General features: G+C 42.3%; 1 protein-coding gene and 1 long non-coding RNA gene across 5 annotated transcripts in view; one reads left to right on the top strand and one right to left on the bottom strand.

Annotated features, from left to right (window-relative positions):
• Nucleotides 1-16,382, top strand: part of CFDP1 (craniofacial development protein 1) — a 101,377-nt gene that overhangs the window by 70,840 nt on the left and 14,155 nt on the right. The window lies entirely within an intron of this gene.
• On the bottom strand, nucleotides 12-15,873 carry LOC111731502. The gene is made up of 3 exons (XR_002777170.1): nucleotides 14,707-15,873; nucleotides 2,482-2,692; nucleotides 12-1,990 (listed from the first exon to the last, which is right to left on the bottom strand). It is a non-coding gene; the product is annotated as an uncharacterized LOC111731502 (long non-coding RNA).

Raw genomic sequence — 16,382 nt, 5'->3', positions numbered from 1 at the left:
TATATTTCTGGAATAAAGGAGTATACTGGGTAGTCTAGGAATTTGAGGAATTCCTGAAGGAGAAAAGGCAGATAGAATCACATTAAAGGTAGAGATCAGAGTCCAAAAGCCCTACCTACTTGTCCCTCCACTCTCCTGTAATTACTAGACATGGCTGTGGTGAATAGACGGAGCATTTACACGCTGGGGATCTAAAAACTTCACAAGCACGTACAACTAAGAGTTGCCAAACATCAGAGGAAAACCAGTGTCATAAAAGAGAGGCTCCGAGCTCAAGAAATTGAAAGCTAACATCGGAAGATCCAAGTGAATAGGACATAAAGAAGGAGACTTTAAGAGAAGTGCACTTATACCCCGAAAAGATAAAAAAAGAATATCGCATTCATGAAACAAGAACAGACTTATGGGAAAGAATGAATTTCATTTCCTAGATCTTGGAAATGAAACATTATTGTTTGGCTAGAACCTTGTTAAAGGGGCTGCACGGCATAATGAATACAATTAAAGGGAATTAATGAGCAGGAGAAAAAGATGAAAGAATTTTCCGAGAATATAAAATAATAGAAAGGGTGACAGAAAAGTGAATACAATAAAAGGAATCATTTCAGAAATTCCCAGGTTCATCTTGTATGAGTTCTGGAAGAAGAAAAGAGAGAAAATGGAGGAGGTAACAAATACCCAAAGAAATAAGGGAAGAAAATTTCTTAAACAGAAGAAAAGCAAGAATCCTTAGAGTGAAAGGGCCCACCATGGAGTGCCCACCATGAATTTATCAATTTAAGAAGACTCACGTTTTACACATATAATGAAGTCTCAGAACACTAAGGGGAAGGAAAAATTCTAAAAGCTTCCAGAGAGAGAAATCAGTCCAGCCTATAAAGAAGCAAGAATCATGTTGGCATCAGTGGCAACACCGGATGCAAGAAAATGAAGGGACATATTTACAGTTCTGAAAGAAAATAATGTAGAACCTAAGAGTCTAGGGAAGCTATCCCTCAGGTTGTAAAGGCAAATGAAGACCTTTTTCAGGTCTGCAAGAACTCAGTTTCTCACTCATAATCCCTCTTTTATAAAATTACCAGAGGAATGAGGGATGTTGTTCAGAAAAATATAAAAGGAAACAACTGAAGAATTGAATGGAGAGACATGGACTCAGAAAATGTGTTAAGTCAGTAATGTGGACCTTGAGCAACTGCATGCACCTGATAGCAGTGACATCTGTAGACACAGGCAAAGAGGTCTTCAGTAATGGTGTGATCTGACATCCATCATGGTTGTCACCAAAAGTCCAAGCCTCCAGATTATGCTCATCTTTCAGGTGCTCATCCCACCCTGCTCCTCCCTGTCCTCGTATCTGCATGCGCTTTGGGACCCAGTGATTTCCCTTCAGTTTTGTAGTAGTGAAAAATTTTTTTCTTCCTTGCTAGGTTCTTTGTCTGGTCTAATAATTAAATTCACTCAAGACAGATTAACCAGAGAAAAACAAATTTAATTTCATATGTACGGGAACCTCCTAAAAAATATGAGACTAAAAGAAGTGACCAAAACAAGTAGCTTTTATATGTTTTAGAAAGGCAATAAATTTGTGAAGAGTTAAGAAGACAGGTTTGGGCTTGTTGAAGAAAAAACAGCCTTCTGAGCCCTAATTTTTTAAATCTGTTGGTATAGGGATACCCTCTTCCCTTCTGGTATAGGGAGAATACCTTTCACATGGGAGATTTATCTCTTGTTTTTAGGGGGCAAAGGAAGGTGTGTCCTTGCACTGGCTGTTTCTCAAGTACTTTTAATTCAAAATAGTCACTATGCCAAAGTAGCACGTTTTGGGGTGACACATTCTGAACCCCTACAATTTCAGCTTCCTTAATGAACGATTCCTTTGCCTTTCACCTTTACTGAAACTTGGCTCAATGGTCCTTTGGAAGCAGTGTTTCCTCCGAAGCAACCTCAAGCGGAAGCTGTTTTTCCTTTTATATTTGACGTTCTCCAAGACCTAGAGATGAAAAAAATGTCTTCCTTGTGCCCCATCACCATTTTCAAATCCTCTTTCCTCTCCTTCCTGGATTTGCCAGTGAAGTTAGTGGAAGAACTAAAGGATTTGAGCCAGGAAGGGTAAGAGGAAGTGACCAGAGAGTAGAACCTTTGAAATAAAGGCTGTATTGGTTTTGTCGGATACCAAAAATGCCCATATGAACAGGTGGCCAAGGTGGGCTGAAGAAAAAGTTACTTGAGAAAGTTAAGAAATGGAGAGGCCAAATTTGGATCATTTATGGATATTGACACCTGACAGTGAGGAAGGACAGGAACAAAGTGGACTGAAGTCATCAGTCAGTGACAGAGGCGTGACTTGGAGAAGTTAGAGGCGCTGACAGTAGGGAAGGACAATGGGCAGCAAAGCCTGACGGCCTGTGCTTCGAAGTAGGGCAGTTTGGGGCTAGTAAAAGCAAGTTTAGAAGCAGCGCCCCACCACCCTTCCACACTTACACCTGCGGATCCGGCCTTCGCTCCATGCTGGTCCAGGCCCACCAGTGCGCTGCATGCTGCGCCCCGCGGTGACTGCTCCTTCCTGCCCTACACTCCTGCACCGTCATCTTCTCCCTTTCAGCTAACTGGGCATTCCCATCAGCAAACTCTTCTTAGCATCATCCACCTTTGTGGGGAAGTCTCTTAACTAAGACGCAGCATCCTTCGAAGACTGTTGAAAAGAACGTTGATACAGTCATAAAAATAAACTTCTGCATAACAAATCACCATAAACAAAGACAAATAACAAACTAGGAGAAAGCTATTGCAACTCAAATCCAAACAGGTTGCAAATTTCCCTAATAAGAGCCTCTGCAAATCAAGGAACCTATTAAACCCGGCCCAGTTTTTAAAGCTCACCAGAGAAGAAATACAAATGGCTCTTATACATTGGAAGCTGAGTTTTGCTAATACAATGAGAAACAAAAATTTAAATGACAAGGAGATACTGGTTTTCACCAGATTGGCAGAGTCCAAAGTTTGATGACAGTGCTTTGACAATTGTGTATGTCGCTGTGTTTGTAGTGGCAAAAGATTGCCATTAACAGGCCATCAGTAGTGGCTGCCTGATAAATTATGGTTCTTATATGCAATAAAACAACATGCAGCTTGGAAAGAAAGAGGATGTGCTTTATGTAATGATAGGTAATGATCTCTGAAATACATAAGTAATGAAGCAAGGAGCAGAATAGTATAGGGAGTATACAACCATTTACATTAAATGGAAGAGGATATATACACATCTACACTGTTTAGATATGCATGAAATAGCTCTAGCAGGAAGAAACGTTTTAAAAATCTGATTTGCAGTGCTTTATTTCCAGATTCAGATAGAAACTATATGGAGATTTGTCACTGGTGCTCAGGTAGGAAATTAGCTTCTTTCTACCTACAGTGCTAGGAAATTAGCTACTGAAGGGGGCAGTCTGTGAACTGTGAATGACCACATATGCAGAGAACATCTCTGTAGACAAAGAAGGAACTGGTAACAGTAGTTGCCTCAGAGAAGAATAACTGGTGGATGGGGAACTGGTAGGACATTATTTTTAACTGGGCCCATTTTTGATCATTGAATTTTGACCATATGCCTAAACTAAATAAAGGTTTAAACCCCATCTCCTACTTCCCTTTACCACTCAAGAGCGAAGAGTCAGTGGCAAGACTTCTGGCAAATTAATACTTCATGTTCTGATAGCTCAACCGTTTAATTGTAAATTAAAGGGATGGGGGCAGGTTACAACACTAATAAGGTGGTGAAGTGAACACACAGTAGATGTTTGGCTCTAGAAGGATCACTGAATTAGTTGAGTTCATGGACTGTATCCACTGGGAGACTAATTTTAGGGGCCCCTGAGCCTTTCTCCAGCCTCCATATCAGTTGACCAGCTGAATAGGCTGTTTCCCTCGCCTCTGGCTTTTCAGTTTGGTAGGATTTAGGTTGTCTTGGAGTGTTCCACCTTTGTTTCTTTTTCAGCTTTGTTTTGACAGTTTTTAACATGAATAGTAGAAGGTAGGGCCAGAGACTTCTTGTACCTTACATGACCTTTCTTCCTCCTCCCTCCTTTGTTGTGATGGAGACCCGTTTTTCTGCCCACTGCACCTCTTGCAGCTGATGGCTTCTGCTCTGCAGCACAGGCTAGATCTGCTGGCTGGCAGCCTCTTTCTGCGCCTGAATCCAGGGAAGTGCAGATAGTTCTCTAGAGCATTTCAGGCTGGCAGGATTGTCTGGATGGTTGGGATTTCTGCAATGGTTTATTCTTGTTATCTGCTTTCCTGTTCCTTTTCACCTGTTTCTATTGTTTTAAAGCATTTTTAAATTAATTACAGGAGGGGGGAAAAAAGCAAACCTTTCAATAGCTGTAGTGGGTCAGGTGGCAAGTCGTGGATGGGGGAAGGGGAGTGCAGTGATGGTTGGCCTTTCCCGATGATCATGAGTAGCTAGTATTGCAATACCTCTGCTCCGCAGAGAATCTTGTAGAGCATTAATGATTAATAATGTTCCCAGCCTCTCAGAGTTAAATTGGTCTCTCCGTGTCTCAGTCCCTAAAGTAGAAAATGTAAAGGAGTGATTTATCCAGGGCAGGGGCTGCCCACACAGCAGATGAATTGGGAGTGCAACCCAGAAGTTGTACCATCTTAGTGCCTCGCACTGACCACCATAACTTCCTTCCTTATTTTTTAATCAGCTTGTGGGGAGAGCGAAAGAAGGAAAAGGCTGTTTTAATAACCAGAATGCGGTATGGAAACTTTAAAGACTTCCTTTTATTGCCTTTTTTACTTCCCTTCCCTTATTTAAAACAAAAACAAAAACTTTCTGGTTTGATGTCAATCTCGGTCCATTTCAGGACTTCTCTCCCTAATTCTCATTTGACAGAGGCATGTCACTTAGCCATTTCTGTTATTTGCTTTGGCTCTGCAGCCTCTGCAAATCAAGGAACCTATTAAACCCGGCCCCATATATCTGAAAGGGCAGCCATCGAAGATTTTTGTCTTTCCAAAATTTAGCTTGCTCCTAGATAATGAAATGACTGTGGTGGCTCTGCATTCACTAAAATATACAATTGGCTTCTTAAAAGCAAATCGTTTTTTTTAAAAAATACTGATTGACTCGTTTCTTTAAGTCTGTAACATTACTACTTTTGTCCCTTTTACATGAAACCAATAGCCATGCAGATTCCCCTCCTTCTGCCCATGAAAAGATAACATTAAGTGAATAGGCAAGCCACAGAATGAAAGAAAAGATTTGTAAACTATAACACACACACACACACACACACACACACAGAACTGATAATGATAAGACAAATCACAGACTGCATTTGGCCACAACTGGAAGGCCACAAGTTGGAGGCATGACCATCAGTGCTTGGTGCCCCTACACGGTAGGTAGAGCAGTCAGTACCTGAAGGAAGAAGCGGCCCATCCTGAATAGCCATGGAGTAAGTCTCATGGCCCCTTGAAGTAGCCCTGGTGAATAAGGCCCACTGTGTTTTGTTTCTAACTTTTAATAATTGGAATTTGCTTCATTTTGTCTTCACAAGGGCCAGCTTGTCTGCCTGAGACAGCCTTCAGAATAATAACAAAATTGTGCTGCTTGGACTCAGTGTACTTGGAGATGGACAGTGATGCTTAATGGTTAAATGAAGGGTATTCTCATCTTGTGAGTGTTATGAACAGTTCTGTGTTCTTCATATTCTAGTTAACAGCATTCAAAACCAACTGAGAAATAAATATAATTCTGAAAAACCTTTTATATTAAGTGCTGGAAGAATGTTCTAGCTTTCATCATTTCAGCAATGCATTCACTGGGGAACAGATCATTTCCCAGCTTTTCCAGTGAATAGATAGCAATAAGCTGAGTGATTTTGCTTAATGAGGAATTCAGAACCAAGTAGAAGGCAAAATCACCCCCATCCTGGCCTCACCTCTATCCTAAATCTATATGTCCGTCATCGTTTTTGAAAACTAGCCTCATGACTCTTCGGGAACTTGGCCAGCTGCCCAAACTGCGTTCACAGCCTTGCCCAAATGTTTGGACAGCCTGTTCGGTTTCTCTTTAAACCATAAGGTTTGGATAATTATTTACGTGGTAATGTGCTTCAATAAGAAACATCAGGAATTTTATCTAAAACTGGCCCTTGAATCATAGTGTACCCGCTAAGTGCAGATTGCGGGGCCCTGCTCTCAGCACTTCTGATTCAGGAGGTCAGAGGTGGGAGTTTGCATTTATAAAAAGCACAGGGGACTCTTGGACAACACTGAGAAACACTCAAAAATGTAACAGGAGTTTGAGGAAGAAGCGGAAAGAGGACTTTGCTCTGGTGATTTGTCAGGCACGGTTGGGGGCTGTCGCTTCCTAAGAACAGTGATGCTTGCTTTTTCTTTGTACACCTGGTTCCGCTTGGTTGCTAGGACGTAGTAGGACTGTAAGACATTTTGAATAAGTAAATATATTAAAACAAATGAACACACAGAACACTATCAACTATAAGTTAGTTCAGGTACTTCCGTGTTATGGGAAGGATTGTACGTGTAGAAAATCTTTATTAGGAGTAAACAGTAAGAAAACTGTTAAGTGACAACAGCAGCAGCGGTCAAAGGGGACACATTTCAAAATTAAGAAGCCCAAGAGCCTAATATGATGGCTCCTCAGAAAAATCCCTTTCTCTTCTTTGTCTTCTGGAAGGAACGTTCAGATTTATTAACCAGATTGATTATCAAGTGGAAGTCATACACAGCTTGGATGGTCAGAATGCCCTAGGCAGTCTCCAGTCCCGGGTCCCGCTTTCCAGAGCTGACCACATTCAACTCTTAATTCTGGTACTTTTTTGTCCATATTTTAAATTGATGCCTTTAGTTTTAAAATGATTCTCAGTTTATCAATTTTAGACATTAACTTTTTGTTAATTCTGGTAGTTAAGAAGGAGCAGTTCCTGTTTCGGAAGAGGAGGAATTAGCATCTCGAACTTCCCCTGCCCCTCAGCGTCGCAGCTCTCCTGCGTCCTCCTGATTTAACGGCATCATCATCGCTGTCAGCGTTTTTCACTGCTGAGCCAGGGTGTAGACTAGCCTTGTATTTCCTTTCACATGTACCTGTGTGTATTTCTTTGCTTGGTTTTCTATGTCCCGATCACAGTTTTTTTTAACAAACTCTCCAACATGGCTGTAAAATCCCTCTCAATACTGTTCTTGACTATGTCACATAATCTGTCATTTCCATCCCCACCTTATCCTTTCGGAGCCCTTCATCCTCCCGCTCACATCAGGGCTCTCTCTCAGTTATCTTGGCTTTCTGCGCAGCCATTGCTCTGGGCCTGCCTTTTATCCCTCTTCGTGTAGCTCCCCAATTTCTTGGATCCCTCATCTTTCTCTTTCTAGATGTAGTCCCTCATTTTGATGTAACTCATCCTCCAGTAACATCCTGAGGAAACAGTTTATGGGAGATAAGTTTTTTGAAACTTTGCATGTCTGAAATTAACTATGTTCTACCTTCACATTTTATTAATGGTTTTGTTGGATATAACATTATAGGTGGAAAATAATTTTCCTTCAGAATTGTGAGGACATTGCTCCACGGTAGGGCATCTACAAAGCTGAACCATCTGGAAGTCTTGAATCCTTGTATGTGACTTTATCCCCGTTCCCTCTGGGAAGGTTTTGGGATCTTCTTTTACCCCTGAGATCCTCACCAGGCATTAAGAGCCCCAGCAATGAGAAGCACCAGTTCCTTTTTGCATCTTTTTTCTAGCTGATCTTCATCATCTTATCCCTTCCACTGTGCACACCAGCTCAGATTCCCACTGAACAAGAGAAAGTGTCTGCAGAGTTCTCTTATCTTGACGTGGCTAGTTGTGACAGCTGGAGGGAGTGTTCATCTTCCCCACAGCTCAGTTTGCTGCCTGTAGCAAACATGAATAATTCTTCCTGGCAGATTCTGACAAGAAGTTGTTTTGTTGGCTGAGTACTGAGTTAACTAATTGTTCCAATTACATCCATCCAGTGTTGGTTTTAGCTACAAGGTTGGACTCAGGCATTGCTTCTGGCTCATAACATGGTAGTGTATGTGACTTTAAACTAGTCTCCCCCCAACAAAGCAAACAAACAAAAGCAGCCCAGCTGTGACGTAGCTGATAGCAAGGGAAAAGCTCATTCACTACACAGCTAAGCTTTTTGGTAGGTCTCCTGACCTGGTTGTTCAGAGCTTTGTTTCCACATAAAATGAATCCAAATCCAAATATCACTTTCATTGTTTTTTGTTTTTGTTTTTGTTTTTGTTTTTTACAAATTCTGTTATCATGGACAAAATTAAAAAGCGTTCCAGCATTTCCCCTTAATTCTGTCCCTCATTTATGTTTCAATTAAGCTACCTTAGCCCTTGTTCCCCAGATCAGGGTTTATGACAAGATTGTTGAACATTCTCTAGGCTCTCATGGGGTGGTGCCAAGGCCAGCCTAGGACAAATTCCAGGCTACTAACAGCCATTCAGGGAGGTCTGCCATCTGTTGCAATGAACAAATGCTTTTTCTGTGCCTGCTCTGCAGTACTTAGTTCTCCAGTTTAAAAACAAACAAACAAACAAACAAACAAAAAACCTATCTGAGGATGGGCAGCAGCTACTTGAGTAGGTATTGTTATTGAAACCTATTTTTATTTATTTAATTGAAGAAATGATTTCAGTTCCCTCGCTTCCCCTTCTCTCTACCATCTGGTAACCACTAGTCCATTGTCCATGTCCATGAGTCTGTGTCCTGTTTATAATCTGTTTTTAATGTATGAAGTTGATATGTTTGCCTAATCATACATTCTTTTAACAAATTTTTATTGAATGCCTACCATGTGCCAGGTACCGTGCCAGGTGCTTGGGTTATTCCAGTGAACAAAACAGATATTGGTTGCAGTCTTTGTGGAGTTTCCATTCCAGCAGGGAGGTAGACGATAAAGTTAAGTAAATTATGTGGTGAGTTAGAAATGTCAAGTGTTATGGAGAAGAGAAAATCTGAGTAGGGCAGGGGGATATGGAGTTTGGGGCGTGAGGGTAAAAGTTACAGTATTGAATAGGATGGGCAAGGTACGCCTGAGAAATTGAGATTTGAGCAAAGACTTGTGGGAGGTGAGGGAGTTAACTAAGCTGCTATCTGGGAAGGGAGTATTTTGGGCAGAGAGAATGGCTTGAAGCAAAACCTGAAAGACGGGCATGTGCCTGAGGTAGATGAATGGGGGGGTAGTGTAGGAAAGGAAGTCTGAGAGGTTAGGTTAGTCCCAGGCCACATGGTGTTGCCCTCTGCTGCAATGTGGAAAGGTGCTGCAGGTGAAGTCTGCGAGCATCCCAGAGACAATGTCCACTGGGCAGTGTCGTAGGTAAGGCTGGACTTAGGGAGAGGAGTCTGGGCTGAAGATAAGACATTTGGGGGTCAGAGCATATAACTGGTATTTAAGCCTTGGGACTGGATGACATCACTCAGAAGGTGAGTTTAGATGGAGAAAAGGAATCCAAGAATTGCATGGTGGAAAACTCCCCGATGCCTTCAACTGTCAGACTGATCCAAACCGTGGGCCAGTCCACAGGCAGGGGGACTGTTCTAGAATAGAGATCAACTTTTCTTCGTTTGAAATTTTTCAATAGGAAAAGTTTGTGGGGGAAAAAAGAAGTCAAAATTTAAAATATACTTTACTGCCAAAGATAAATTAGCCTCAGAAAAAAGATAGAACCAGGCAACTCCTAAAGTTTCAGATCTGCTCATTTTTCTCCAGTAGCAGCAGGATTTTAATCTCATTCTAGATTTTAGAGAGCATCTTTTCAAGGACGGATGAGGATTAAGAGTGGGGACACCAGGGAGTGCTGATTACCTACTGTGTGCCAGGCATTATGCTACATGCTTTCACGTACATTGCAGACATTATTACCTTTGACGAGACTTCTCTCTCCCCTGGCAAATTCTTTGTCATCCTTCAAATTTCGGACATCTCTCCCCTCTCAGCAGCTTTCCCCAACTCACACTCTTATGCTCCTGCTGACTTGGCTGGGTCGCCATTTTCTTATAATTACTTGTTTGCCTATCTGCTGCTTGAGCGAATGAATTAAATGAGAATGAGAAATCTGTGCCTTTAGCTCCAGTGGCCAGCAAAAAGTCTGGCACACTGAAAGCACTCAATAAATAAGGGCTGAGCTGATGAATATCTCATGTAATCATCACCCTTCAGGGTGGTTATTATTATCCTCATTTTACTAATTGGTTACTTGAGGCTCAGAGAAATTAACTCACCCAGAGTTTAAAAAAAATAGATTAAATGGCAGGGGTAGGTTTCTGCACTGCTTGCAAAGCCACTGTACCCCACTGCTTTAAAAATATGTCTCCAAAATAGTATTGGTGGTATGTGAGACTTAGCTATACAAGCACTGCTCAGATACTCCAGTATTCTTGTCCGAAGTCTAGATTTCTGATTTTCCTGGCCCTCGTGAAATTCATATATGAACATCAACGTAGAGGACAAATTGAAAGTTTAAATATGTTTCCTGTAGGAGCCATTAGGGATACCGAGAGATACGTTGCTTCTCTTGACTTTAAATAGTCTTAAATTTGTGATTTAAAAGTATTAGCTGAGAGAATGGGCAAATCTATAGAGACAGAAAATAGATTAGTGGTTTCCTAAAGCTGAGGGGATACGGATGACTGCTAATTGGTGTGAGAGGTTTTTTTAAAAATAAATTTATTTAAATTAGTTTCAAGTATACAGTACATTGGTTAGAAGAGGAGGTGACAAAATGTTCTAATATTATATTTTGGTAATGGCTGCACAACTGAATATACTAAAAACCATTGACTTGGCATACTTGAAATGAGTGACCTCTTTAGTATGTTAAGTATATCTCAGTAAAGCTGTTTTAAAAAGTATTAGCTAAGAATAGGAAATGATTGGTCATCAGATTTTTCCAGCATTCTTTCAGAATAAAGTAAATTGAGTAGCTTATATATATTTGGGTTATTGTCTCATTATGTTCACTCTTAGAGGAAAACTCTAACTCAGTATAGCTGGGTAGTTTGGGGAGGCAGGTGGTTTTGGTCTTTATCTGTGTGTGCCCTTTCAATTTTAGCTGAGTCATTCAGATGAGGCCATCAGTGTCCCCTAGCTCTGAGCCTCCTTCCTTCTGGGCAGCGATAATGGTGAATGTGCTCAGGCAGTTTTGCCAAATTACCAGCTGAGCCTCACAGTGATGGGAAGAGCATCACGAAGCCACTGGCACCTCTAGAGAGGGTCACAGACTCGCAGCCTGCTCTGCTGGCTTCGGGGCAAGGAGCCTCGCTCTCCCAGCAGAGAGAGTGATGCCTAGGTTCCCAGAGCAAATGGTTAATAGCGTACAAGGATGAATCAAGGAACTCAGTAATCTGCCCTTTGTGTTTGTGTCTTCAGTTGAGTGCATTTGTTTTGTTTTAATTCCCATAAACCACCTATGCGTGGCAGGGTTGGCTAGCTTTGTTTCAGCAGATCTTCGTCTCCCAGGGCTCCTTTTTCAAAACTGTGACTCCTTCGTTTCCCAGGGCTCCTTTTTCAAAACTGTGACCGTGACCCACAGTCATATATTTACATTGTGACCCATCATGGGTCATGGTTATAAAGGCAGATGATCTGAGGGGATCCTAGAGTGCAGAGAAACTGGATTCATTCATGTTCAGCCATCCCTCTGCAGTGGGATTGGGTAACAGGAACCTTGTAGAATAATCTACATTTCTGAGTGAAAAAGCTGCTTTAGCAACCCTGGCTAGCAGATTAAGGAAAGAGACTCAATTTACCATTTTCTCTTGCCTTAGAGATGGAGGGTGGGAATTCTCTTTGGTGGTCAGTGATGCAATGGGTAAAAATCTTCCATTTATGAAAGAGAAGCTATGTTGTGGTTATACAGCTTGCTCAGCTGCGGATACATCTATGAAAACCATTTCCTGTGTGAAGTCGAAAGAAAGTTTTCTGCTTTCCCTACCAAACTACGTGGGAACAGATCCTTCTCTTTGGTAAAATCCATTGCATTGCCTTAGCAAAGTGACATCGTGGACTCAGGTTAAAACCACTCCCTTCTTTTGATCACCTCTGCAGATAATTGCTCCCAGGGCTCTTTAAATCCTGGATTGAGGGGCGCTGTGATGGGGACGGGCTGACGCTGATGATGGTGTGCCCTGGCTCTCTGAGGAGAAGTGCGGGCTGCCCCGTGGAGGGGGGCAGGTTGGGGTCTGAGCCTCAGTGAGTTGCCCATTGAGTTGGCAGGATTATGGCTTCTAAGAGGCCGGAGAAGATACCCTGGCAACTAAATGAGCAAGCGATGTAGCAGATGCCACTGTAAGAGGATTTGGAGTCAGGCCCCAGCAGGAGCGCCAAGTGCTAAAAATGACCTTTCTTACCACGTCAGCCTCGTTTATGAAAGGACCACAGAACACACTCCCCTCCACACAGAACTCTGAGGTGTCAGGAATCACAACTGTGTCCAAGGTCCATATCCTCCTCATTTGGAATTTAGCATTTAGTAGCAGTGAGAAATTTGGGAAGGAAGGGAAGTAATTTTGCAAAATGTATTCTGGCCAGCTCATATGAGTTTCATTTAAAGTCATATGGTTATTGTGCTTACCCATTTCTAGAAAGGAGCATAGGCATGACTAGTAGTTCTCAGTGAGGTCTCTGTGATGTCAGATTAGAGGAATAGTTCTGGTCTGGCTAAAGACACCCCCACATCCTGAAACTTTAACCTGATCTCAACCTGGCGGTGCCCAAGAATTTAAAGTTAAGTTTATGTTGACGTCCTCAGATTGTTTTCATGAGAAGATAGAGACCTGCCTGGGAGAAAAAGGAAGCTGAACATCAAAGGAAGCGCAGAATGACGTTTGAGAAAGCACTCCAACTCCCTAATCAGCAGTTCGCCAAACAACCCGTAATGGAGGCCCATTTATCTTTCTGCCCTGTGCTTTGCTTCTCACGTTAGCTAGTTTGAGAGAGGTGCTGTTTGCTCAAGTGCGTTTTCCTGATGGGAGTGATCAGGGTGAGTATGGCTCCTGCCCTCAGCCCAAGCAGGTAGGCCGCAGACCCGCCCAGACCAGCCTGGCTTAGCACTGTCACAGGAGAAAGCCAACAAAGCTCACTGTTAGAGAGGTCATTGATTTGTTAGCTGCCACATCCTGATTCTGCCTCGTCTCTTCTTTGCCTCTGTGGCTGGGACTGTTTGGGAGCCCATATGGAACCAGTATCTGGAAAACAAGCTGTGCCCTCCTCAATTGAGCTCCCAGGGTTCTGCATAAAGAAAAATGTCATTATGGGCTTTGTTAGAAGCTGTATTTAATAATTCCTTTAAAATTCTGTCTCAGACATGTAAATGGCCTGTTGGTCAATAAATTATTCTCCCCAGCTGTGCGTGATCCTACAAATTAAAGCAACAGCAGTTTGTAACTCAGGGGGAAGCGTTCCCCTCCCCAGGCATAATCCTCGTTGCCAATAAACTGGATATTTCCTCCTTGGAGAGCCCCCAGGCCCCTTCACTCCCCAACTGCTAGAAAATGGAGGCCCTTCCCTGGTTTGCCATGACCCCCCTCCCCCCCCCACTATGGGAAAGATACAAGGAAGGAAATTGCTGGAACAGAGGCAGAAAGAGATGTGGCATTATCTCTTTCCCAGGGAATGAGATGAAACCACATGAGAGTGGAACAAAAGAGAAGAGAAATTCAGAAATATCATTTCCTAGAGGTCTGATGGGCGGACCAGAAGGGTTTTCTTTGCCACTGACCTCCATGTCACTTAACCCTTACGCATACCAGGCTCCCAGGCCTTTGAGAAGAGTACTCAGGTCTCTAGGTGAATGTTTCCTGTGGGCCAGAAACCTCTGTTCTCGCCATTGGCCTGTCCAATCCTGGACTCTGCTGATGATCCATAACCCTTGGCCCCTTTTCTAGTTAGTGCTCTTTCACTTTTTAGAGATTTTCTTATAGCCAGAGCTTTATGATCCCTTTGAGATTTTCGCTGTGTCCTTGGACATGGCCAGGGTATGATAGAGTGAGGCACCAGAAATGAGCAGTCAAAACTTCCTGAGAGTATTTTATCCTCCATATTACACATTACTTAGAAATTAATTACAAAGGGGAGAATGTACCTTTACATATGAGAGCTAGGGCCATCACCACCTTACCCAAGCGACCACAATTAGCATCTTCAATCCTGGACTGACCTAACACTCTGTGCCCGTCACTATATGATGGTGCAGTAAGAAGTACTCAGCCTCATCTATGTGACATACTTAGCATAGGAAACAGACCCTAAACCAGCAATAGTATATAGGAAAACCAACCTGGACTCAAAAATCGAGAATTCCATCGATGACCAAAAATCAAACAAAACAATAGGTAGGAAACCATGCTAGATTTAAAGATTAAAGGAGATCAAGGAAATTTCAATAAAGCAGGAAAGTTTCCTAGACACGTTATGAAGATGTAGAGCAGCTGAAATCAAATCAGACACACTTAAGTGTAATTCATTCTTGGATTGGCATAAGAGCAATAAAATTTAGTAACAAATCATTTTCTATTTGCAGGAAAACTGAAGCTGCTGTTATTTGCCAGCTTTCATTTCACCTTTTGCTGCTAGATGCCACTTTTTTTCTTTTTTTTTTTTTTTTGGCACTGTATCAACGTCAATAATAGATTTAAGAGTACTGACAATTTCGCAAGCCACAAAATGTTTAAGATCATTTGGAACTTCTTGCGTTGCCTCTGGTTTTCCACTTTCCTGAGCCCGATGTCCCATAGAATGCTCAGCGCAGGTTGGGAAGTAAATAGAATTTAAACTCTCTCCCTCATGTACCACTGGCTTCCAGTCCATTTCCTTGAGTGGTCTGGTCTTAGGCTTTGGGGAGATTACTTAGAGATTTACACAGGTGGGGAATGAACTTGGCCCAGAGATTGGGGCTTTACTTTTCATTCTTAGGGATTTTAGCCAAATCCAAAGAAGATCTGAAAGAAAACAGTGGTTCCAAACAGGCAGTTCTCACTGAAGAATTAGCATCATAAACTTTCTTCCTATTCCTCAGGGAAGTGCCATGCCAGTTCTAGACCCGTGTCTGGCTCTGGAAAATAATCCATGTATGAGCTACCAAGAAGTCCGGCCTTGTAAGCAAATGACAGATACTGAGGAAACTGCATATATCTGCCAAAGAATCTTTGTTTCAAATAAATTGCATTTTAATGATTATGCAAATTATGAGATGGAAGGCATAGACTTGAGCCAGGTTCTGTGTGTTGAAGTTCTAAGTGAAGGTCAGTAGTGCTTCCGAGCGTATATGTTGACCCTGTCCTTGCTGGTATAATGTTGGAGCTACCTTGACTGGCCTGTCAGCTCAAGTATAGTGTTATGAGAAAAAATTGTTTTGAATAAGTCCATTGTCAGGTCACGGGGATTTAGTTGGTTAAACATGTAGTGATCACGTACCCTGGCAAGGCTTTGTGCTGCACTGTGGATGAGTCAAGGGTGAGTAAGACTGGGCCCTGTGGACAGTGAGCTCCAGGACAACAAGGGAAATAAAAATGCACCCCCTCCCCCCAAAAATCTGCAGTCGTAGAAATTGGAGGCTGGAAGGCATCTCAAAAGATTATCCCCATCTCTGCCATCAATCAGCAAGATGGAGAAGCAGGCTGGGTGTCAAAAGCACTGAGTTCTAGTCCCCCATTGTGAACTGAAGCAGGTTTCTTACCCTTCTTGGGTTTTAGTTAACTCATTTCTAAAATAAAGAGGTTGGATTAAACAGCCTCTAAGCTGCTCCCTCTTTGTGCCTTCATAGTATATGCTTACGATTTGTCTATGATGAGCTCCTCTATTAGATTTTCTCCTTGAAGCCAAAGATTATGTCTTCTATATTTTTTTTTTGCCTCGAGTTCCAAGCACAATGTCTGGTATACAGTAATTTCTCAGTAATCTCTGTTGGATGAATACAATGAATGAATGGCTCTACATGTATTCCCAAACCTAAAATTCTGGTCTGTGGGACAGCGGTTGCCCGAGGCTGATTTCGAAGATCATGGGGAAAGATGTTCCCATTTTCCCTTCACAACCAGTTGTTATGTCCTGCCATCCTTTCTATTTCCACTTAATAAGTTATCTTCCCAGCTCCTTTCCAGTACCTCTTATAAATAACAGCAGGATTCAAGCACCTCACTCAGGGTGGCCAGATAGAGCGGTGTTCTTGCTACAAAACTAATCAAATGGATTGGGTGAGTCTGAGTCAAATCAAATCTGTTGGGTGAATCCGAGTCCAGGCTCTTGGGGCTGGAGCGGAGAAAACGTGTTAATGTAATATCTTTGTGAAGGACTCAACAGCATGGAGTTTGTCATTTAGTTGC

The sequence above is a fragment of the Pteropus vampyrus genome, unplaced genomic scaffold (genome assembly GCF_000151845.1).
Source record: "Pteropus vampyrus isolate Shadow unplaced genomic scaffold, Pvam_2.0 Scaffold379, whole genome shotgun sequence".
Taxonomy (NCBI): Eukaryota; Metazoa; Chordata; class Mammalia; order Chiroptera; family Pteropodidae; genus Pteropus; species Pteropus vampyrus.
This window is presented reverse-complemented; position numbering and strand designations above follow the sequence as displayed.